Source organism: Hyla sarda, chromosome 11, assembly GCF_029499605.1.
Source record: "Hyla sarda isolate aHylSar1 chromosome 11, aHylSar1.hap1, whole genome shotgun sequence".
NCBI classification, from domain to species: Eukaryota; Metazoa; Chordata; class Amphibia; order Anura; family Hylidae; genus Hyla; species Hyla sarda.
In genome coordinates this window covers 76,052,117-76,076,777 of record NC_079199.1, presented here as the reverse complement: position 1 = coordinate 76,076,777, position 24,661 = coordinate 76,052,117, and the positions used below count along the sequence as shown (strand labels likewise).

General features: G+C 44.3%; 1 protein-coding gene across 12 annotated transcripts in view; it reads left to right on the top strand.

Moving 5' to 3' along the window:
• Nucleotides 1-24,661, top strand: part of LOC130295447 (uncharacterized) — a 181,540-nt gene that overhangs the window by 101,090 nt on the left and 55,789 nt on the right. For 8 of the 12 annotated variants that reach the window (XM_056546217.1, XM_056546226.1, XM_056546225.1 and 5 more), the window contains one exon: nt 10,896-11,285. The exons of 1 other annotated variant lie outside the window; for it this stretch is intronic. The gene's annotated coding sequence lies outside the window, so the exon portion shown is untranslated. Of the gene's footprint in view, nt 1-1,157; nt 1,628-10,816; nt 11,286-24,661 lie in introns of those variants that run through there. 3 more of the 12 variants (XM_056546219.1, XM_056546227.1, XM_056546220.1) reach the window with 3 other exon arrangements.

Below are 24,661 nucleotides of genomic sequence, written 5' to 3'. Positions count from 1 at the left end.
AGCAACATCTGGAGGGTACAGTTTGCTGACCATTATACAGTGGTCTCTAACTGTAGCCCTCCAGATGTTGCAAAACTACAACTCCCAGCATGCCCAGACAGCTGTTTGGGCATGCTGGAATATGTAGTTTTGCAACAGCTGGAGGGCTACAGTTTGAGACCACTATATAGTGGTCCCTAAACTGTAGCCCTCCAGATCTTGCAAAACTACAATTCCTAGCATGCTCAAACAACTGTTTGCTGTCAGGGCATGCTGGGAATTGTAGTTTTGCAACAGCTGGAGGACCACAGTTTGGAGATCACTTTGCAGTGTTCTCTAAAACTGTAGCCCTCCAGATGCAAAACTGCAAATCCCAGCATGCCCTGACAGCAATCAGCTGTCTGGGCATGCTGGGAGTTGTAGTTGCGTACCTCCAGCTATTGCATAACTACATCTCCCAGCATGCCCTTCGGCGATCAGTACATGCTGGGAGTTGTAGTTTTGCAACAGCTGGAGGCACACTGGTTAGAAAATACTGAGTTAGGTAACAGAACCTAACTGAAGGTTTTCCAACCAGTGTGCCTCCAGCTGTTGCAAAAGTACAACTGCCAGCATGCACGGTCTGTCAGTACATGCTGGGAATTGTAGTTTTGAAACAGCTGGAGGTTTGCCCCCCCCCCCATGTGAACGTACAGAGTACATTCACACGGGCAGGCTTACAGTAAGTTTCCTGCTTCAAGTTTGGGAACATAGGTGTAGAAGCACAAATCGATGAAAGGATAGCAGCATATGGCAACTTAACTGTTTGTTTTTCCAAAGCAAATGAAGAGTGCATAATTATTAAAAAAGGGTATTTTTGGAGATGGACAGGCAGGCTGATGGGGAGGAGGTAGGCCTGTATTTTGAACTTAAAAACTCAAATGGGTTTTTGGGTTCAAAATCTTTATTTTTCCCTTATGCTGCTATCTTTTTATAATCCATTATTTTTGGGCCAGGTAGTCTAATATCTTGGCGACATAATAACAGTATGAGTGCATGGTTTGGAAAAATAGGTGCAGAAGGACAAATGGATGAAAGGATGGCCACATCTGGCAACTTAACTGTTTGCTTTTTTTCAATGCAAAGGAGGAGCGTATACTTATTAAAAAGGGTATTTTTGGAGATGGACAGGCAGGCTGTAGGGGAGGAGGTAGGCCTGTATTTTGAACTTAAAAACTCAAATGGGTTTTTGGGTTCAAAATCTGTATTTTTCCCTTATGCTGCTATCCTTTTATATTCCATAATTTTTGGGCCAGGTTATCCGATAACTTGGCAAAGTGAAAACAGTATGAGTGCATGGTTTGGGAACATAGGTGTAGAAGCACAAATCGATGAAAGGATAGTTGCATATGGCAACTTAACTGTTTGTTTTTCCAAAGCAAAGAAGAGTATATGATTATTAAAAAAGGTATCAGTATCTTTACAGTTCTCGGGTTTCCCGCGTGACTAGCGGCAGAATGTCTAAGAAAAGAGGTCTGAGTGTCGATGAAAAAAAGAACGAAGATGATGGAAATATTTTTCGAAACTAAAGATGTATTCTAACTAAAGGATCTGGAGAAAATTGCCCCAAAGCAGAAGGGAGATGGACAGGCAGGCTGAAGGGGAGGAGGTAGGCCTGTATTTTGAACTTAAAAACTCAAATGGGTTTTTGGGTTCAAAATGTGTATTTTTCCCTTATGCTGCTATCCTTTTATAATCCATAATTTTGGGGCCCGGTTGTCCAATAACTTGGCAAAGTGAAAACAGTATGAGTGTATGATGGTTTCGGAACATAGGTGTAGAAGCACAGATCGATGAAAGGATAGCAGCATATGGCAACTCAACTGTTTATTAGTTTTACCAAAGTAAAAGAAGAGCGTATAATTGTTAAAAAATTTATTTTTGGAGATGGACAGGCAGGCTGTAGGGGAGGAGGTAGGCCTGTATTTTGAACGTAATAACTCAAATGGGTTTTTTGGTTCAAAATGTGTACCGTATTTATCGGCGTGTAACACGCATTTTTTAGGCTAAAGTTTTTAGCCTAAAGTCTATCTACGTGTTATACGCCGATAAGCCGATGCAGTTCAGTGATTTAAAGCGGGCGCTTTAAATCAATGAACTGCAGCGGCTTTTGCAGGTGCAGAGACCTGCCGTCGCTGAAGGCTTCTCTACCCCTGCTATCGGCGCCGCTGCCCCTTCTCTCCCCCTGGCTATCGGTGCCGCTGCCCCATTGCCGGCACCGATAGCCAGGGGGAGAGAAGTGGCGCCGGCAATGGGGCAGCGGCGCCGACAGACAGGGGGAGAAAAGGTGCAGCGGCACCCATTGCCGGCGCCGCTGCCCCGTTGCCTCCCCCATCCCCGGTTGTATAATTACCTGTTGCTTGGGTCGGGTCAGGGCTGCTTCAGGCCTCCGGTGTGCATACCCTGCGTCGTTGCTGTGCGCTGCATGGCGCGGCGCAATGATGAGTGACGTCACTCGTCATTGTGTCTCACAGCACATAGCAATGACGCAGGGGACGCACACCGGAGGCCTTTAGCAGCGCGGACCCGACCCTGGCAACAGGTAATTATACAACCAGGGATGGGGGAGGCAACGGGGCAGCGGCGCTGGCAATGGGTGCCGCTGCCCCTTCTCTCCCCCTGGCTATCGGTGCCGCTGCCCCATTGCCGGCGCCACTTCTCTCCCTCTGGCTATCGGCGCCGGCAATGGGGCAGCGGCACCGATAGCCAGGGGGAGAGAAGGGGCAGCGGCGCCGATAGCAGAGGGAGAGAAGCGGCGGTAGCAGGGCTCTAGACCCCAGGAAAGGCAGGGGGAGAGAAGCGGGCAGCAACGGCCTCTCTCCCCCTGCCTTTCCTTGGGCTTCTGTGGGGTCAGAAACAGTGTATCGGGGTATACACATGCACACACACGCACCCTCATTTAATGAAGGATATTGGGGTGAAAACAAATTTTTTACCCAAATATCTTTGGCAAAATGAGGGTGCGTTTTATAGGCCGGTGCGTGGTATACCCCGATAAATACTGTAATTTTTCCTTATGCTGCTACCCTTTTATAATCCATAGTTTTTGGGCCAGGTAGTCTAATAACTTGGCGACATGATAACGGTATGAGTGCATGGTTTGGGAATATAGGTGCAGAAGGACAAATGGATGAAAGGATGGCCGCATCTGACAACTTTACTGTTTGCTTTTTTTCAATGCAAAGGAGGTGCGTATAATTATTAAAAAGGGTATTTTTGGAGATGGACAGGCAGGCTGAAGGGGAGGAGGTAGGCCTGTATTTTGAACTTAAAAACTCAAATGGGTTTTTGGGTTCAAAATCTGTATTTTCCCCTTATGCTGCTATCCTTTTATAATCCATAATTTTGGGGCCAGGTTGTCCGATAACTTGGCAAAATGAGAACAGTATGAGTGCATGGTTTGGGAAAATAGGTGCAGAAGGACAAATGGATGAAAGGATGGCTGCATGTGGCAACTTTACTGTTTGCTTTTTTTCAATGTAAAGGAGGAGTGTATTATTATTATTAAAAAGGGTATATTTGGAGATGGACAGGCAGGTTGAAGGGGAGGACGTAGGCCTGTATTTTGAATGGGTTTTTCGGTTCAAAATGTGTATTTTTCCCTTATGCTGCTATCCTTCTATAATCCATAATTTTGCGGCCAGGTTGTCCGATAACTTGGCAAAGTGAGAAGAGTATTAGTGTATCCCAACCTCATATTCTGTCCTCATATCCATCCTCTTATCACGACCTAATATCCTGTCCTCATATCCCGACCTCACATCCTGTCCTCATATCCCTACCTCATATCCCGACCTTATATCCCATCCTCTTATCCTGTACCTCATATCCCATCCTCATATCCCGACCTCATATCCTGTCCTCATATCCCATCCTCATATCCCGTCCTTATCTCCCATCCTCCTATCCCGTCCTCATATTTCATTCTCATATTCTGTCCTCATATCTCAACCTCATATCCCATCCTTATATCCTGTCCTCATATTCCCACCTCCTATCTTGACCTCATATCCCATCCTCATATCCCGACCTTATATCCCATCCTCATATCCTGTCCTCAGATGGGACTGATTTGTGATGAAGATATTGTAAGCTGAAAATAGAAGGGGACATGGCTTTGTGGGACTGGGCATGATTTGCAAGCCAGACCGATGCACATAAAAGGGTAGATAATATAAGGAGTGGGGCTTAAAATGTGGGCTTGTCTATGTGAGATGGGGTGTGGCTTACAAGCCGGATTGACACATTCACCAGGAGATGCAGAACGGAGCTTGTGGAGTAAGGTACTGGAAGTTCCATATACTTGCATGGGACTTGAAACAAAAACCCATCTTTTATATAAGGTTAATTTAACTATCATATCTTTTTATTTGACATATAAGTAATATGTGTACCAGGTATTATTGAAATATCTCCAGCTGTACGGAATTTATGTCGGAACATACATTTCCCAATGATTTGCATGGGACTTTAAACAAAAACCCCGACCCTGACAAATGGGGGTAGTTAAGGGTTAAATTAATTATCCTATAGTTTAAGTGGTCATATAAGTAACATGTGACCAAGTATTATTGAAATATCTCAAGCCATTTTGGAAAGTTATGCAGTAACATATATTTTCCATAGACTTGTATGGGACTTTAAACAAAAACCCTGACCCTGGCAAATGGGGTGTAATGGGGAGTAAGGGTTAAATCACCTATCATATCTTTGTTGTTGACATATAAGTAACGTGTGTGCCAAGTTTCATGTTTATATCTTTTGCCTTTTGGACGTGATGCTGGAACATACACACACATACATACACACACACACATTGGGGGAGATTTATCAAAACCTGTCCACAGGAAAAGTTGTTCAGTTGCCCAATCAGCTTGCTTCTTTCTGTTTTTAATAAGGCCTCTGTAAAATGAAAGAAGCAATCTGATTGGTTGCCATGGGCAACTGCACCACTCTTGCTCTGCACAAGTTTTGATAAATCTCCCTCATTGAGTTTTATATATATACTAGCTGAATACCCAGCATTGCCCGGTTTTTCCTTCCTAATGCTTGTTGGGGAGGAAAATAAACAAAGGAGGAAGCTTTTGACTTCATATCCCGTCCTCATATATTGTTGTCATATCCCAACCCCATATCACGTCCTCATATCCCAATCTCCTATCCCGTCATCGTATCTCGACCTCCTATCCCGACCTCCTATTCCGTCCTTCTATCCCGTCCTCCTATCCCGTCCTCATATCCCGTCCTCATATCCCATCCTCCTATCTCAACCTCCTATCCCGACCTCCTATCTCGACCTCCAATCCAATCCTCATATCCCTTCCTCATATCCCGACCTCATATCCTGTCCTCATATCCATCCTCTTATCACGAACTAATATCCTGTCCTCATATCCCGACCTCACATCCCATCCTCACATCTTGTCCTGATATCCCTACTTCATATCCCGACCTTATATCCCATCCTCTTATCCTGTCCTCATATCCCGACCTCCTATCCTGTCCTCATATCCCATTCTCATATCTCGACCTCGTATGCCATCCTCATATGCTGTCCTCCTATCCAGACCTAATATCCCATCCTCCTATCCCGTCCTCACATCCCATCCTCATATCCTGTCCTCATATCCCATCCTCATATCACAACCTCATATCCCATCCTTATGTCCCATCCTCATATCCTGTCCTCATATGCTATCCTCATATCCCCTCCTTATGTCCCAACCTCATATCCTGTCCTCATATCCTGACTTCATATCCTGTCCTCATATCCCGACCTTACATGCCATCCTCATATCCCATCCTCAAATCCTGTCCTCATATCTCGACCTCCTATCCCGTCCTCATATTCCATTCTCATATTCTGTCCTCATATCTCAACCTCATATCCCATCCTTATATCCTGTCCTCATATTCCCACCTCCTATCTTGACCTCATATCCCATCCTCATATCCCGACCTTATGTCCCATCCTCATATCCTGTCCCCACATCCCGTCTTTGTATCCCGACCTCATATACCATCCTTATATCCCATCCTCATATCCTGTCCTCATATCCCGACCTCATATCCCTTCCTTATGTCCCATCCTCATATCCTGTCCTCAGATGGGACTGATTTGTGGTGAAGATATTGTAAGCTGAAAATAGTAGGGGACGTGGCTTTGTGGGACTGGGCGTGATTTGCAAGCCAGACCGATTCACAATAAGAGTAGATAATATAAGGAGTGGGGCTTAAAATGTGGGCTTGTCTATGTGAGATGGGGTGTGGCTTGCAAGCCAGATTGACACATTCACCAGGAGATGCAGAACGGAGCTTGTGGAGTAAGGTACTGGAAGTTCCATATACTTGCATGGGACTTGAAACAAAAACCCATCTTTTATATAAGGGTGTATGTAAGGGTTAATTTAACTATCATATCTTTTTATTTGACATATAAGTAATATGTGTACCAGGTATTATTGAAATATCTCCACCTGTACGGAAGTTATGTGGGAACATACATTTCCCAATGATTTGCATGGGACTTTAACCCCTTAAGGACGCAGCCCATTTTCACCTCTGGGACGAAGCCCTTTTTTGCAAATCTGACCACTGTCACTTTAAACATTAATAACTCTGGAATGCTTTTACTTATCATTCTGATTCTGAGATTGTATTTTCGTGACATATTCTACTTTAGCATAGTGGTAAATTTTTGTGGTAACTTGCATCCTTTCTTGGTGAAAAATCCCCAAATTTGATGAAAAATTTTTTAATTTTGCATTTTTCTAACTTTGAAGCTCTCTGCTTGTAAGGAAAATCTGTGAGGGGTGTAGTTTCCAAAATGGGGTCACATGTGGGTGTGTTTTGTCAGAACCGCTGTAACAATCAGCCACCCCTGTGCAAATCACCTCAAATGTACATGGCGCACTCTCCCTTCTGGGCCTTGTTGTGTGCCCCAGAGCACTTTGCGCCCACATATGGGGTATCTCCGTACTCGGGAGAAATTGCGTTACAAATTTTGAGGGGCGTTTTTCCCTTTTACCTCTTGTGAAAATGAAAAGTATAGGGCAACACCAGCATGCTAGTGTAAAAATTTTTATTTTTTTACACTAACATGCTGGTGTAGACCCCAACTAAAAGGAGAAAAAGCCCCCCAAAATTTGTTAGGCAGTTTCTCCCGAGTACAGGGATACCCCATATGTGACCCTATACTGTTGCCTTGAAATACAACAGGGCTTCAAAATGAGAGCGCCATGCGCATTTGAGGCCTGAATTAGGGACATAGGGGTATTTTATGCCAGTGATTCCCAAACAGGGTGCCTCCAGCTGTTGTAAAACTCCCAGCATGCTTGGACAGTCAATTGCTGTCCAGAAATGCTGGAAGTTTTCGTTTTGCAACAGCTGGAGGCTCCATCTTAGAAACACTGCTGTACAATAAGTTTTTCATTTTCATTGGGGAAGGGGGGTGGTAGGGGGCGCAGTGTATGTGTGTATATGTAGTGTTTCACTCTTTATTTTATGTTAGTGTAGTGTAGTGTTTTTAGGTTGCATTCACACTGGAGGCAGATTACACTGAGTCTCCCGCTAGGAGTTTGAGCTGCGGCAGAAAATTTGCTGCAGCTCAAACTTGAAGCGGGGAACTCACTGTAATCTGCCGCCAGTGTGAATGTAGCCTGTACATTCACATGGGAGGGGGGGTCAAAACTACAACTCCCAGCATACACTGACAGACCATGCATGCTGGGAGTTGTAGTTTTGCAACAGCTGGGGGCACACTGGTTGAAAAACCTTGAATTAGGTTCTATGACCTAACTCAGTATTTTCCAACCAGTGTGCCTCCAGCTGTTGCAAAACTACAACTCCCAGCATGCATGATCTGTCTGTGCATGCTGGGAGTTGTAGTTTTGACCCCCCTCCCATGTGAATGTACAGGCTACATTCACACTGGAGGCAGATTACACCGAGTCTCCCGCTAGGAGTTTGAGCTGTGGCAGAAAATTTGCCTCAGCTCAAACTTGAAGCGGGGAACTCACTGTAATCTGCCGCCAGTGTGAATGTAGCCTGTACATTCACATGGGAGGGGGGGGGGGGCAAAACTACAACTCCCAGCATGCACTGATAGACCATGCATGCGGGGAGTTGTAGTTTTGCAACAGCTGGAGGCACACTGGTTGGAAAACCTTGAATTAGCTTCTATGACCTAACTCAGTATTTTCCAACCAGTGTGCCTCCAGCTGTTGTAAAACTACAACTCCCAGAATGTACTGATTGCGGAAGGGCATGCTGGGAGATGTAGTTGTGCAACGGCTGGAGGCACGCAAGTACAACTCCCAGCATGCCAAGACAGCCTTATGCTGTTCCTGAATGCTGGGAGTTGTAGTTTTGCAAGATTTAGAGGGGTTCAGGTTGTAAATCACTGCCCAGTGGTCTCTAAACTGTGGCCCTCCAGATGTTGCAAAACTACAACTCGCAGCATGCCCAGACAGCAAACTGCTGTCTGGGCATGCTGAGAGTTGTAGTTTTGCAACATCTGGAGGTCTACAGTTTGAGACCACTGCATAGTGATCTACAACCTGAACCCCTGTGTAAACTGTGGTCCTCCAGATGTTGCTAGGCAACAACTAACCTGGCAGGACCCGGATGAATTGCTGCTGCCACCGCACGTGGTGGATCCCCGCATGGAGGATCGCGCTCCGGGATCCAGATAAGGAACCTTCGGCGCTGGTCCCTGGAAGGTTCCCCCATTTTGCCCGGACACCGATAGGTGGGCAAAGCGGGGAAACCGAACTTTAACCCCCCCCTCCCCCGGTCTGCTATTGGTCGGTTGCTCGGCCGACCAATAGCAGGGATAGGAGGGGTGGCACCTATCCCTTCAGGGGGATCAAAAGTGTCTCGGACACCCCCGAACCCTCTTATTTTCCAGGTCACCGGGTCACCAGTGACCCGTATGACCCGGAATCGCGCAGATCTCAGGTCTGAATTGACCTGCGATTAGCGCCCATCGCGGTCATGGGGGGGTCTCAGTACCCCCTCGGCGATGTGCCGGGATGCCTGCTGTTGGATAACAGCAGTCATCCCGGCCCGATCACCGCTACCGGTGACGCGGTGCTCCCGGAACCCCGCGACGTACATGTACGTCGCCGCACGCCAAGTGACACTTCGTAGCACCGTACATGTACGTCACTTGTCGTGAGGGGGTTAAACAAAAACCCTGACCCTCACAAATGGGGTAGTTAAGGGTATTATCGAAATATCTCCAGCCATTTCAAAAGTTATGCAGTAACATATATTTTCCATAGACTTGTATGGGACTTTAAACAAAAACCCTGACCCTGGCAAATGGGGTTGAGTAAGGGTTAAATCACCTATCCTATCTTTGTTGTTGACATATAAGTAACATGTGTGCCAAGTTTCATGTTAATATCTTTTGCCGTTTGGATGTGATGCTGGAACATACACACATACATACACACACACACATTGGGGGAGATTTATCAAAACCTGTCCACAGGAAAAGTTGCCCAGTTGCCCATAGCAACCAATCAGCTTGCTTCTTTCCTTTTTTTAAAAGGCCTCTGTAAAATGAAAGAGGCAATCTGATTGGTTGCCAAGGGCAACTGCACCACTCTTGCTCTGCACAAGTTTTGTTAAATCTCTCCCATTGAGTTTTATATATATATACTAGCTGAATACCCGGCATTGCCCGGTTTTTCCTTTCTAATCCTTGTTGGAGAGGAAAATAAACAAAGGAGGAAGCTTTTGATTTCATATCCCCTCCTCATATATTGTTGTCATATTCCAACCCCATATCCCATCCTCATATCCCAACCTCCTATCCCGACCTCCTATCTCGACCTCCTATCCCATCCTCCTATCTCGTCCTCCTATCTTGTCCTCCTATCCCGTCCTCCTATCTCGACCTCCTATCCCGACTTCCTATCCTGACCTCCTATCCAGTCCATCTATCTCGACCTCCTATCCCGTCCCCTATCCCTTCCTCCTATCACGTTCTCATATCCCATCCTCCTACCCCGTCCTCATATCCCGTCCTCCTATCCCGTCCTCCTATCTCGACCTCCTATCCCGACCTCCTATCCCGACCTCTTATCCTGGTCCTCCTATCCCGTCCTCCTATCCCGACCTCCTATCCCATCCTCCTTTCCTGTCCTCATATCCCGACCTCCTATCCCGACCAGTAATATGTGTACCAGGTATTGAAATATCTCTTGAAGTTATGTGGGAACACACATTTCCCATTGACTTGTATGGGACTTTAAGCATAAACCCCGCCCCTGGCAAATGGGGGTGAGTAAGGGTTAAATCACCTATCCTATGTTTGTTGTTGACATATAAGTAACATGTGTACCAAGTTTCATGTTAATATCTTTAGCCGTTTGGACGTGATGCCGGAACGTACACACATACACACATTGGGGGAGATTTATCAAAACCTGTCCAGAGAAAAAGTTGCTGAGTTGCCCATAGCAACCAATCGGATCGCTTCTTTCATTTTTAGGAAGGCCTCTGCAAAATGAAATAAGTGATCTGATTGGTTGCTATGGGCAGCTGGGCAACTTTTCCTCTGCACAGGTTTTGATAAATCTCCCCGATTGAGTTTTTATATAAATATATATATATATATATATATATATATATATATATATATTAAAGCATGCAGAATAGAACTACTATGTAGAAGAAAATGGCAGAAATATTCAAAAATTACCCTTTTCCATAGCAATAGAGACAAGTATCTATCTATCTATCTATTATATGTGTGTGTGTTTTTTTACATTTCTTCCCTCGCTTATAGAACTGTGAGACAAGGTTGGTGACATCACACATGTGACCTCACAAGGGATTAGCTATATCTTTGCCCTTCTTATAATCAGGCAACAAAGAAGACAAGACATTTCAAGGATCAGAGGGAGGATGGCCAGGAGCAGCCGAATACAACCAACAAACCAAGAAGATTGGTTCCTAGCATTCCTTCAAAATGCCTAGGACAGGATAAAGAAAACATTCAGCAAAGAGAAGTTGAAAGGGGTAATCCAGGATGAGAAAATCAGAGCTGATTTCTTCTGAAAACTGCACCACCTCTGTCCTAATGTTGTGTGTGATATCGCTGCTCAATTCTTCAAAAGGGAATGGAGAAAACTTGTAATATTACATACAACATGAGGACAGGTATGGTGCTGTTTTTGGAAACAAATAGCTCTGTTTTCTATTCCCTTTTAACAAACTCCTAGGATGCAGCAACATTCATCTGATGGACGGCACAGGTAGGACACTACATGTTTTTCTATACATTTCTCACTATTAACACCAGATTCATGTAACTAACACAATCATTTCAATGACCTCAGTGCTGAACTTCTAGACACATGGGATATTTATCAAAACCTATGTACAGGAAGAGTATCATCTTTCATCCTTTAGAGATTTTTGGTGAGATTTATCAAAATCTGTGCAAAGGAAAAGTTGACCAGTTGCCAATAGCAACCAATCAGATTAATTTTCATTGTCAGATTAAAATTAATTTTGCAGAGGCCTTGTTAAAAATAAAATAAGCAAGCTGATTGGTTGCTATGGGCAACTGGGCAACATTTCCTCTGCACAGGTTTTGATAAATTGTGAGCTCCTGGAGGGGACTTTTTTTGTGCGAACTTGGCGAGTAGTACTGGTTGCCTAGTTTTGGTCACCCCAATGTGAAATCAGTCAAATGCATTCTACACCTCCCCCCTTTTTCTTTATACTCTTTCCCTACAATATCTTTCACCCCCCTGCTATTTGGGGAAATTGGAGAAGGGAGTGCTTACACACATTGTGTTTAATTTTTTGCGCAAAGTTTTGCGCAAGCTGTTTTTTTTTTTGCGTCTTTTTTTGCGCACATTTCCTCCAGATGTGTAAGTTTTGGTGTACCTTGGAGTGACATATTTAGTACACACAAATTTATTAACTGCGTACATTTCATTTACCGACAGAAATCTTGCGGGATGACCATATTTTTAAAGCCATCTTGGACTGCACTTAGCAAGATGCTCTAAATCATGCATTTAATTTTCCATTTGGATTGCGGAGATTACTATGCTTTTGTCGCCAGTCAGATTATCTCTGTGATACTTAAAATCTTTTTCATGTACCTTTTAAAAATTTTTTAATGATTATAGACCACTTATGATCACCCCTTCACCCGCAGTCTAACCTGATTCAACTGGAAAATACATCAGGTTATAGTGCAGGTGAAATACTTCCGGCACAGTTCAGACTTCAAACTGTGTAAAATTCAAACTCCCCAGCTGCTCTTGATGAGTGCAGGAGATTGCACCTGTGTAGTGTAACCATGGTGCCCACTATAAGCTGCAAAACTACAACTCCCAGCATGCCCACACAGCCAAAGGCTGTCTGGGCATGCTGGGAGTTGTAGTTTTGCAGCATCTGGAGGGTCACAGTTTGGAGACCACTGTGTAGTGGTCTCTAAACTGTGGTCCTCCAGATGTTGCAAAACTACAAATTTCAGCATTCACTGACTGTCTGGGCATGCTGGGAGTTGTAGTTTTGCAACATCTGAAGTGGCACAGTTTGGAGACCACGATATGGTGGTCTCCAAACTGTAGCCCTCCAGATGTTGCAAAACTATAACTCCCAGCATGCCCAGACAGTCAGGGATGCTGGGCATGTAGTTCTGCAATATCTGGCCCTTCAGATGTTGCAGAACTACAACTCCCAACATGCCTGGACAGTCTGGGCATGCTTGGAGTTGTAGTTTTGCAACATCTGGAGGGCTACAGTTTGGAGGCCACTACTTAGCGGTCTCCAAACTGTTCTTCCCCAGTTGTTGCATAACTACAACTCCTAGCATGCCCAGACTGTCCAGGCATGCTGGGAGTTGTAGTTCTGCAACATCTGAAGGGCCAGATATTGCAGAACTACATGCCCAGCATCCCTGACTGTATGACCACGCTGGGAATTGTAGTTTTGCAACAGCTGTAGGCACACTGGTTGGGAAACACTGAACTAGAGTCTGTTTCCTAACTCAGTGATTCCAACCCGTGTGCCTCCAGCTGTTGCAAAACTACAACTCCGAGTGCACTGACAGACCGTACATGCTGGGAGTTGTCTTGCAACAGCTGGAGGCACATGGGTTGGAATCACTGAGCTAGAGTCTGTTTTCTAACTCAGTGATTCCCCACCAGTGTGCCTACAGCTGTTGTAAAACTACAACTCCCTCCATGTATGGTCTGTCAGTGCATTCTGGGAGTTGTCATTTTGCCACCGCTGAAGGTTTGGGGCGCCCCCCCCATGTGAATGTACAGGGTACATTCACACAGGCGGATCTACAGTGGGTTTCCTTCAAGGAAACTTATTGTGAACCCCTGCCTGTGTGAATATACCCTAAAAACACTACACTAACAAATAATAAAAAATAAAACACTACATATACACCCCCTTACACTTCGCCCCCCCCCCCAATAAAAATGAAAAACGTCTCATACGGCAGTGTTTCCTAAACGGCGCCTCCAGCTGTTGCAAAACCACAGCTCCCAGTGTTGCCGGACAGCCATAGGCTGTCCTGACAGGCTGTGAGTCTTGCAACAGCTGGAGGCACCCTGTTTGGGAAACACTGCTGTAGGGTTTTGGTGGAGACAAGCCCCGTCCTTGTAACCGGGTCCGCCCCTATTGAAAATTCCTTATTCAGGCCTCAAATGCGCACTTCAGAGCCCTGTCTTATTTCAAGGCAACAGTTTAGGGCCACATATGGGGTATCTCCGTACTCGGGAGAAATTGTGTTACACATTTTGGGGGGATTTTTCTCCCATTACCCTTTGTAGAAATGGTACATTTGGGGAAAAAAAACTGCACTTTAGTGAATTTTTTTTTTCATTTACACATCCGAATTTAACAAATAAGTCGTCAAACACCTGTGTGGTGTTAAGGCTCACCGGACCCCTTGTTACGTGCCTTGAGGGGTGTAGTTTCCTAAATAGTATGCCATGTGTTTTTTTTTTTTGCTGTTCTGGCACCATAGGGGCTTCCTAAATGTGACATGCCCCCAAAAACCATTTCAGCAAAATTCACTCTCCAAAATCCCATTGTCGCTCCTTCCATTCTGAGCCCTCTAATGCGCCCGCCGAACACTTGACATACAGATATAAGGCATTTCCATACTTGAGAGAAATTGGGTTACACATTTTGGGGGGCTTTTTCTCCTATTCCCCCTTGTAAAATTTCAAAAACTGGGTCTACAAGAACATGCGAGTGTAAAAAATGAAGATTTTGAATTTTCTCCTTCACTTTGCTGCTATTCCTGTGAAACACCTAAAGGGTTAACAAACTTACTGAATGTCATTTTGAATACTTTGAGGGGTGCAGTTTTTATAATGGTGTAATTTATGGGGCATTTCTAATATGAAGGCCCTTCAAATCCACTTCAAAACTGAACTGGCCCCTGAAAAATTGCTTCTGAACTTTTAAGCCCTCTGATTTTTTCCAAAAGTAAAAACATGTCAACTTTATGATGCAAACATAAAGTAGACATATTGTATTTGTAAATCAATATATAATTTATTTGGAATGTCTGTTTTCCTTACAAGCAGAGAGCTTCAAAGTTAGAAAAATGCTACATTTTCAATTTTTTCATCAAATTTTGGAATTTTTCACCAAGAAATGATGCAAGAATCGACAAAAAATTACCACTAACATAAAGTAGAATATGTCACGAAAAAACTATCTCAGAATCGGAATGAAAAGTAAAGGCATCCCAGAGTTATTAATGCTTAAAGTGACAGTGGTCAGAATTGCAAAAAAAAATGCTCCCGTCCTTAGGGTTATAATGGGCTCTGTCCCCAAGGAGTTAAAGGGGTGCTCCGGTGAAAAACTTTTTTCTGCTGAATACTACAGTGGAAATTCTGCTGACAACTGCTGAATACTACAGTGGAAATTCTGCTGACATCATGAGCACAGTGGTCTCTGCTGACATCTCTTTCCATTTTAGGAACTGTCCAGGGTAAAAGGAAATCCCCATAGCAAACATATGCTGTTCTGGACAGTTCATAAAATGGACAGATATGTCAGCAGAGAGCACTGTGCTCGTGATGTCAGCAGACAGTTCTGTGTTTCAAAAAGAAAATAATTTTTGCTGTAGTATTCAGCAGCTAATAAGTACAGGAAGGATTAATATTTTTTAATAGAAGTCATTTACAAATCTGTTTAACTTTCTGGCACCAGTTGATTAAAAAAAAAAAGTTTTTCACCGGAGTACCCCTTTAAAGATGGACAGGCAGGGTGAAGGGGAGTAGCTAGGCCTGTATTTTGAATTTAAAAACTCAAATGGGTTTTTGGGTTCAAAATATGTAATTTTCCGGTATGCTTCCACCATTTTATAATCCATAATTTTTGGCAAGATAGACCGAAAACTTGGTGACATGAGCACAGTATGAGTGTTGGATGATTTGGAAAAAGGCTAATTTTAGAAATGGACAGGCAGGCTGAAGAGGAGGAGGTAGGCCTGTATTTTGAACTTAAAAATTCAAATGGGTTTTTTGGTTCAAAATATTTAATTTTCCATTATGCTTCTACCCTTTCATAATCCATAATTTTGGGCAAGGTATTTTGATAACTTGGCGACATGAGAACAGTATGAGTATAGGATGGTTTGGGAAAATCAGTGTAGAAAGACAAATGGATGAAACGATGGCAACATATGGAAACTGTACTGTATTTTTTAAAAGCAAAAGAGTGTAAATTGGTAGAAAGGCCAATTTTGGAGATGGATAGGAAGGCTGAAGGGGAGGAGGAGGCGGCCTACATTTTAAATCTTAAAACCCTCATGGTTTTTGGGTTCAAAATTAGTTATTTACCCATAGGCTGCTACCCTTTTATAATCCATAATTTTTGGGCCAGGTATTCTGATAATTTGATGAAACGAAAACAGTATGAGTGTAGGATGATTTGGGAAAAGTCTATTTTTGGAGATGGGCAGGCAGGCTGCAGGGGAGAAAGTAGACCTTTATTTTGAACTTAAAAACTCAAATGGGTTTTTGGGTTCAAAATATGTAATTTCCCATTATGCTTCTACCCTTTCATAATCCATAATTTTTGGGGCCAGGTATTCTGATAATTTGATGAAATGAGAAGAGTATGAGTGTAGGATGGTTTGGGAAAATCTGTGTAGAAGGACAAATGGATGAAAGGATGGCAACATATGGATACTTTTTTCAAAGCAAAGGAGTGTAAAATTAGTAAAAAGTCCAATTTTGGTGATGGAGAGGAAAGCTGAAGGGGAGGAGGAAGCCTACATTTTGAACTTGAACGCTCTCATGGGTTTTTGGGTTCAAAATGTGTAATTTTCCCATATGCTGCTACCCTTATATAATCCATAATTTTTGGGCAAGGTAGAACGAAAACTTTGCGGCAAGAGCACAGTATGAGTATAGGATGATTTCGGAAAAGGCTATTTTTAGAGATGGACAGGCAGTCTGAAGGGGAGGAGGTAGGCCTGTATTTTGAACTTAAAAACTCAAATGGGTTTTTGGATTCAAAAGGTGTATTTTTTCCTAATGCTGCTATCCTTTTATAATCCATAATTTTTGGGCCAGGTAGTCTAATTACTTGGCGACATTATAACAGTATGAGTGCATGGTTTGGGAAAATAGATGCAGAAGGACAAATGGATGAAAGGATGGCCGCATCTGGCAACTTTACTGTTTGCTTTTTTTCAATGCAAAGGAGGAGCATATAATTATTAAAAAGGGTACTTTTGGAGATGGACAGGCAGGCTGTAGGGGAGGAGGTAGGCCTGTATTTTGAACTTAAAAACTCAAATGGGTTTTTGGGTTTAAAATGTGTATTTTTCACTAATGCTGCTATCCTTTTATAATCCATAATTTTTGGGCCAGGTAGTCTAATTACTTGGCGACATAATAACAGTATGAGTGCATGGTTTGGGAAAATAGATGCAGAAGGACAAATGGATGAAAGGATGGCCGCATCTGGCAACTTTACTGTTTGCTTTTTTTCAATGCAAAGGAGAAGCGTATAATTATTAAAAATCGTATTTTTGGAGATGGACAGGCAGGCTGTAGGGAAGGAGGTAGGCCTGTATTTTGAACTTAAAAACTCAAATGGGTTTTTGGGTTCAAAATGTGTTTTTTTCACTAATGCTGCTATCCTTTTATAATTCATAATGTTTGGGCCAGGTAGTCTAATTACTTGGCGACATAATAACAGTATGAGTGCATGGTTTGGGAAAATAGATGCAGAAGGACAAATGGATGAAAGGATGGCCGCATCTGGCAACTTTACTGTTTGCTTTTTTTCAATGCAAAGGAGGAGCGTATAATTATTAAAAAGGGTATTTTTGGAGATGGACAGGCAGGCTGTAGGGGAGGAGGTAGGCCTGTATTTTGAACTTAAAAACTCAAATGGGTTTTTTGGTTCAAAATGTGTATTTTTCCCTTATGCTGCTATCCTTTTATAATCCATAATTTTTGGGCCAGGTAGTCTAATTATTTGGCGACATAATAACAGTATGAGTGCGTGGTTTGGGAAAATAGATGCAGAAGGACAAATGGATGAAAGGATGGCCGCATCTGGCAACTTTACTGTTTGCTTTTTTTCATTGCAAAGGAGGAGCGTATAATTATTAAAAGGGTATTTTTGGAGATGGACAGGCAGGCTGTAGGGGAGGAGGTAGGCCTGTATTTTGAACTTAAAAACTCAAATGGGTTTTTGGGTTCAAAATGTGTATTTTTCCCTTATGCTGCTATCCTTTTATAATCCATAATTTTGGGGCCAGGTTGTCCGATAACTTGGCAAAGTGAATACAGTATGAGTGTATGATGGTTACCCCTGCTATCGGCGCTGCTGCCCCTTCTCTCCCCCTGGCTATCAGTGCCGCTGCCCCATTGCCGGCACCGATAGCCAGGGGGAGAGAATTGGCGCCGGCAATGGGGCAGCGATGTCGACAGACAGGGGGAAAGAAGGGGCAGCGGCACCCTTTGCCGGCGCCGCTGCCCCGTTGCCTCCCCCATCCCCGGTTGTATAATTACCTGTTGCTGGGGTCGGGTCAGCGCTGCTTCAGGCCTCCGGTGTGCATTCCCTGCGTCGTTGCTATGCTTTGCATGGCGCGGCGCAATGACGAGATACGTCACTCGTCATTGCGTCTCGCAACGCATAGCAATGATGCAGGGGACACACAACAGAGGCCTGAAGCAGCTCGGACCCGACCCCGGCAACAGGTAATTATACAACTAGGGATGGGGGAGGCAACGGGGCAGCGGCGCCGGCAATGGTTGCCGCTGCCCCTTATGCCCCCCTGGCTATCGGTGCCGTTGCCCCATTACCGGCGCCGCTTCTCTCCCCCTGGCTATCGGCGTTGGCAATGGGACAGCGGCACCGATAGCCAGGGGGAGAGAAGGGGCAGCGGTGCCGATAGCAGGGGGAGAGAAGCGGCGGTAGCAGGGCTCTAGACCCCAGGAAAGGCAGGGGGAGAGAAGCAGGCAGCGACGGCCTCTCTCCCCCTGCCTTTCCTGGGGGCTCTGTGGGTTGAGAAGCAGTGTATCAGGGTACACACATGCACACACACGCACCCTCATTTTATGAAGGATATTTGAGTAAAAGCTTTTTTTACCCAAATATCCTTGGTAAAATGAGGGTGCGTGTTATAGGCCGGTGCGTTGTACACCCCGATAAATACGGTAATGTTCCCTTATGCTGCTACCCTTTTATAATCCATAATTTTTGGGCAAGGTAGTCTAATTACTTGGCGACATAATAACAGTATGAGTGCATGGTTTGGGAAAATAGATGCAGAAGGACAAATGGATGAAAGGATGGCCGCATCTGGCAACTTTACTGTTTGCTTTTTTCAATGCAAAGGAGAGGCGTATAATTATTAAAAATCGTATTTTTGGAGATGGACAGGCAGGCTGTAGGGGAGGAGGTAGGCCTGTATTTTGAACTTAAAAACTCAAATGGGTTTTTGGGTTCAAAATGTGTTTTTTTCACTAATGCTGCTATCCTTTTATAATTCATAATGTTTTGGCCAGGTAGTCTAATTACTTGGCGACATAATAACAGTATGAGTGCATGGTTTGGGAAAATAGATGCAGAAGGACAAATGGATGAAAGGATGGCCGCATCTGGCAACTTTACTGTTTGCTTTTTTTCAATGCAAAGGAGAAGCGTATAATTATTAAAAATCGTATTTTTGGAGATGGACAGGCAGGCTGTAGGGGAGGAGGTAGGCCTGTATTTTGAACTTAAAAACTCAAATGGGTTTTTGGGTTCAAAATGTGTTTTTTTCACTAATGCTGCTATCCTTTTATAATTCATAATGTTTGGGCCAGGTAGTCTAATTACTTGGCGACATAATAACAGTATGAGTGCATGGTTTGGGAAAATAGATACAGAAGGACAAATGGATGAAAGGATGGCCGCATCTGGCAACTTTACTGTTTGCTTTTTTTCAATGCAAAGGAGGAGCGTATAATTATTAAAAAGGGTATTTTTGGAGATGGACAGGCAGGCTGTAGGGGAGGAGGTAGGCCTGTATTTTGAACTTAAAAACTCAAATGGGTTTTTGGGTTCAAAATGTGTATTTTTCACTAATGCTGCTATCCTTTTATAATCCATAATTTTTGGGCCAGGTAGTCTAATTACTTGGCGACATAATAACAGTATGAGTGCGTGGTTTGGGAAAATAGATGCAGAAGGACAAATGGATGAAAGGATGGCCGCATCTGGCAACTTTACTGTTTGCTTTTTTTCAATGCAAAGGAGGAGCGTACAATTATTAAAAGGCTATTTTTGGAGATGGACAGGCAGGCTGTAGGGGAGGAGGTAGGCCTGTATTTTGAACTTAAAAACTCAAATGGGTTTTTGGGTTTAAAATGTGTATTTTTCCCTTATGCTGCTATCCTTTTATAATCCATAATTTTGGGGCCAGGTTGTCCGATAACTTGGCAAAGTGAATACAGTATGAGTGTATGATGGTTACCCCTGCTATCGGCGCTGCTGCCCCTTCTCTCCCCCTGGCTATCAGTGCCGCTGCCCCATTGCCGGCACCGATAGCCAGGGGGAGAGAATTGGCGCCGGCAATGGGGCAGCGATGTCGACAGACAGGGGGAAAGAAGGGGCAGCGGCACCCTTTGCCGGCGCCGCTGCCCCGTTGCCTCCCCCATCCCCGGTTGTATAATTACCTGTTGCTGGGGTCGGGTCAGCGCTGCTTCAGGCCTCCGGTGTGCATTCCCTGCGTCGTTGCTATGCTTTGCATGGCGCGGCGCAATGACGAGAGACGTCACTCGTCATTGCGTCTCGCAACGCATAGCAATGATGCAGGGGACACACAACAGAGGCCTGAAGCAGCTCGGACCCGACCCCGGCAACAGGTAATTATACAACTAGGGATGGGGGAGGCAACGGGGCAGCGGCGCCGGCAATGGTTGCCGCTGCCCCTTATGCCCCCCTGGCTATCGGTGCCGTTGCCCCATTACCGGCGCCGCTTCTCTCCCCCTGGCTATCGGCGTTGGCAATGGGACAGCGGCACCGATAGCCAGGGGGAGAGAAGGGGCAGCGGTGCCGATAGCAGGGGGAGAGAAGCGGCGGTAGCAGGGCTCTAGACCCCAGGAAAGGCAGGGGGAGAGAAGCAGGCAGCGACGGCCTCTCTCCCCCTGCCTTTCCTGGGGGCTCTGTGGGTTGAGAAGCAGTGTATCGGGGTACACACATGCACACACATGCACCCTCATTTTATGAAGGATATTTGAGTAAAAGCTTTTTTTACCCAAATATCCTTGGTAAAATGAGGGTGCGTGTTATAGGCCGGTGCGTTGTACACCCCGATAAATACGGTAATGTTCCCTTATGCTGCTACCCTTTTATAATCCATAATTTTTGGGCAAGGTAGTCTAATTACTTGGCGACATAATAACAGTATGAGTGCATGGTTTGGGAAAATAGATGCAGAAGGACAAATGGATGAAAGGATGGCCGCATCTGGCAACTTTACTGTTTGCTTTTTTCAATGCAAAGGAGAGGCGTATAATTATTAAAAATCGTATTTTTGGAGATGGACAGGCAGGCTGTAGGGGAGGAGGTAGGCCTGTATTTTGAACTTAAAAACTCAAATGGGTTTTTGGGTTCAAAATGTGTTTTTTTCACTAATGCTGCTATCCTTTTATAATTCATAATGTTTTGGCCAGGTAGTCTAATTACTTGGCGACATAATAACAGTATGAGTGCATGGTTTGGGAAAATAGATGCAGAAGGACAAATGGATGAAAGGATGGCCGCATCTGGCAACTTTACTGTTTGCTTTTTTTCAATGCAAAGGAGAAGCGTATAATTATTAAAAATCGTATTTTTGGAGATGGACAGGCAGGCTGTAGGGGAGGAGGTAGGCCTGTATTTTGAACTTAAAAACTCAAATGGGTTTTTGGGTTCAAAATGTGTTTTTTTCACTAATGCTGCTATCCTTTTATAATTCATAATGTTTGGGCCAGGTAGTCTAATTACTTGGCGACATAATAACAGTATGAGTGCATGGTTTGGGAAAATAGATACAGAAGGACAAATGGATGAAAGGATGGCCGCATCTGGCAACTTTACTGTTTGCTTTTTTTCAATGCAAAGGAGGAGCGTATAATTATTAAAAAGGGTATTTTTGGAGATGGACAGGCAGGCTGTAGGGGAGGAGGTAGGCCTGTATTTTGAACTTAAAAACTCAAATGGGTTTTTGGGTTCAAAATGTGTATTTTTCACTAATGCTGCTATCCTTTTATAATCCATAATTTTTGGGCCAGGTAGTCTAATTACTTGGCGACATAATAACAGTATGAGTGCGTGGTTTGGGAAAATAGATGCAGAAGGACAAATGGATGAAAGGATGGCCGCATCTGGCAACTTTACTGTTTGCTTTTTTTCAATGCAAAGGAGGAGCGTACAATTATTAAAAGGCTATTTTTGGAGATGGACAGGCAGGCTGTAGGGGAGGAGGTAGGCCTGTATTTTGAACTTAAAAACTCAAATGGGTTTTTGGGTTTAAAATGTGTATTTTTCCCTTATGCTGCTATCCTTTTATAATCCATAATTTTGGGGCCAGGTTGTCCGATAACTTGGCAAAGTGAATACAGTATGAGTGTATGATGGTTACCCCTGCTATCGGCGCTGCTGCCCCTTCTCTCCCCCTGGCTATCAGTGCCGCTGCCCCATTGCCGGCACCGATAGCCAGGGGGAGAGAATTGGCGCCGGCAATGGGGCAGCGATGTCGACAGACAGGGGGAAAGAAGGGGCAGCGGCACCCTTTGCCAGCGCCGCTGCCCCGTTGCCTCCCCCATCCCCGGTTGTATAATTACCTGTTGCTGGGGTCGGGTCAGCGCTGCTTCAGGCCTCCGGTGTGCATTCCCTGCGTCGTTGCTATGCTTTGCATGGCGCGGCGCAATGACGAGAGACGTCACTCGTCATTGCGTCTCGCAACGCATAGCAATGATGCAGGGGACACACAACAGAGGCCTGAAGCAGCTCGGACCCGACCCCGGCAACAGGTAATTATACAACTAGGGATGGGGGAGGCAACGGGGCAGCGGCGCCGGCAATGGTTGCCGCTGCCCCTTATGCCCCCCTGGCTATCGGTGCCGTTGCCCCATTACCGGCGCCGCTTCTCTCCCCCTGGCTATCGGCGTTGGCAATGGGACAGCGGCACCGATAGCCAGGGGGAGAGAAGGGGCAGCGGTGCCGATAGCAGGGGGAGAGAAGCGGCGGTAGCAGGGCTCTAGACCCCAGGAAAGGCAGGGGGAGAGAAGCAGGCAGCGACGGCCTCTCTCCCCCTGCCTTTCCTGGGGGCTCTGTGGGTTGAGAAGCAGTGTATCGGGGTACACACATGCACACACACGCACCCTCATTTTATGAAGGATATTTGAGTAAAAGCTTTTTTTACCCAAATATCCTTGGTAAAATGAGGGTGCGTGTTATAGGCCGGTGCGTTGTACACCCCGATAAATACGGTAATGTTCCCTTATGCTGCTACCCTTTTATAATCCATAATTTTTGGGCAAGGTAGTCTAATTACTTGGCGACATAATAACAGTATGAGTGCATGGTTTGGGAAAATAGATGCAGAAGGACAAATGGATGAAAGGATGGCCGCATCTGGCAACTTTACTGTTTGCTTTTTTCAATGCAAAGGAGAGGCGTATAATTATTAAAAATCGTATTTTTGGAGATGGACAGGCAGGCTGTAGGGGAGGAGGTAGGCCTGTATTTTGAACTTAAAAACTCAAATGGGTTTTTGGGTTCAAAATGTGTTTTTTTCACTAATGCTGCTATCCTTTTATAATTCATAATGTTTTGGCCAGGTAGTCTAATTACTTGGCGACATAATAACAGTATGAGTGCATGGTTTGGGAAAATAGATGCAGAAGGACAAATGGATGAAAGGATGGCCGCATCTGGCAACTTTACTGTTTGCTTTTTTTCAATGCAAAGGAGAAGCGTATAATTATTAAAAATCGTATTTTTGGAGATGGACAGGCAGGCTGTAGGGGAGGAGGTAGGCCTGTATTTTGAACTTAAAAACTTAAATGGGTTTTTGGGTTCAAAATGTGTTTTTTTCACTAATGCTGCTATCCTTTTATAATTCATAATGTTTGGGCCAGGTAGTCTAATTACTTGGCGACATAATAACAGTATGAGTGCATGGTTTGGGAAAATAGATACAGAAGGACAAATGGATGAAAGGATGGCCGCATCTGGCAACTTTACTGTTTGCTTTTTTTCAATGCAAAGGAGGAGCGTATAATTATTAAAAAGGGTATTTTTGGAGATGGACAGGCAGGCTGTAGGGGAGGAGGTAGGCCTGTATTTTGAACTTAAAAACTCAAATGGGTTTTTGGGTTCAAAATGTGTATTTTTCACTAATGCTGCTATCCTTTTATAATCCATAATTTTTGGGCCAGGTAGTCTAATTACTTGGCGACATAATAACAGTATGAGTGCGTGGTTTGGGAAAATAGATGCAGAAGGACAAATGGATGAAAGGATGGCCGCATCTGGCAACTTTACTGTTTGCTTTTTTTCAATGCAAAGGAGGAGCGTACAATTATTAAAAGGCTATTTTTGGAGATGGACAGGCAGGCTGTAGGGGAGGAGGTAGGCCTGTATTTTGAACTTAAAAACTCAAATGGGTTTTTGGGTTTAAAATGTGTATTTTTCCTTTATGCTGCTATCCTTTTATAATCCATAATTTTGGGGCCAGGTTGTCCGATAACTTGGCAAAGTGAAAACAGTATGAGTGTATGATGGTTTGGGAACATAGGTGTAGAAGCACAAATAGATGAAAGGATAGCAGCATATGGCAACTTAACTGTTTGTTTTTCCAAAGCAAATGAAGAGTGCATAATTATTAAAAAAGGGTATTTTTGGAGATGGACAGGCAGGCTGATGGGGAGGAGGTAGGCCTGTATTTTGAACTTAAAAACTCAAATGGGTTTTTGGGTTCAAAATATGTATTTTTCCCTTATGCTGCTATCCTTTTATAATCCATAATTTTTGGGCCAGGTAGTCTAATTACTTGGCGACATAATAACAGTATGAGTGCATGGTTTGGGAAAATAGATGCAGAAGGACAAATGGATGAAAGGATGGCCGCATCTGGCAACTTTAC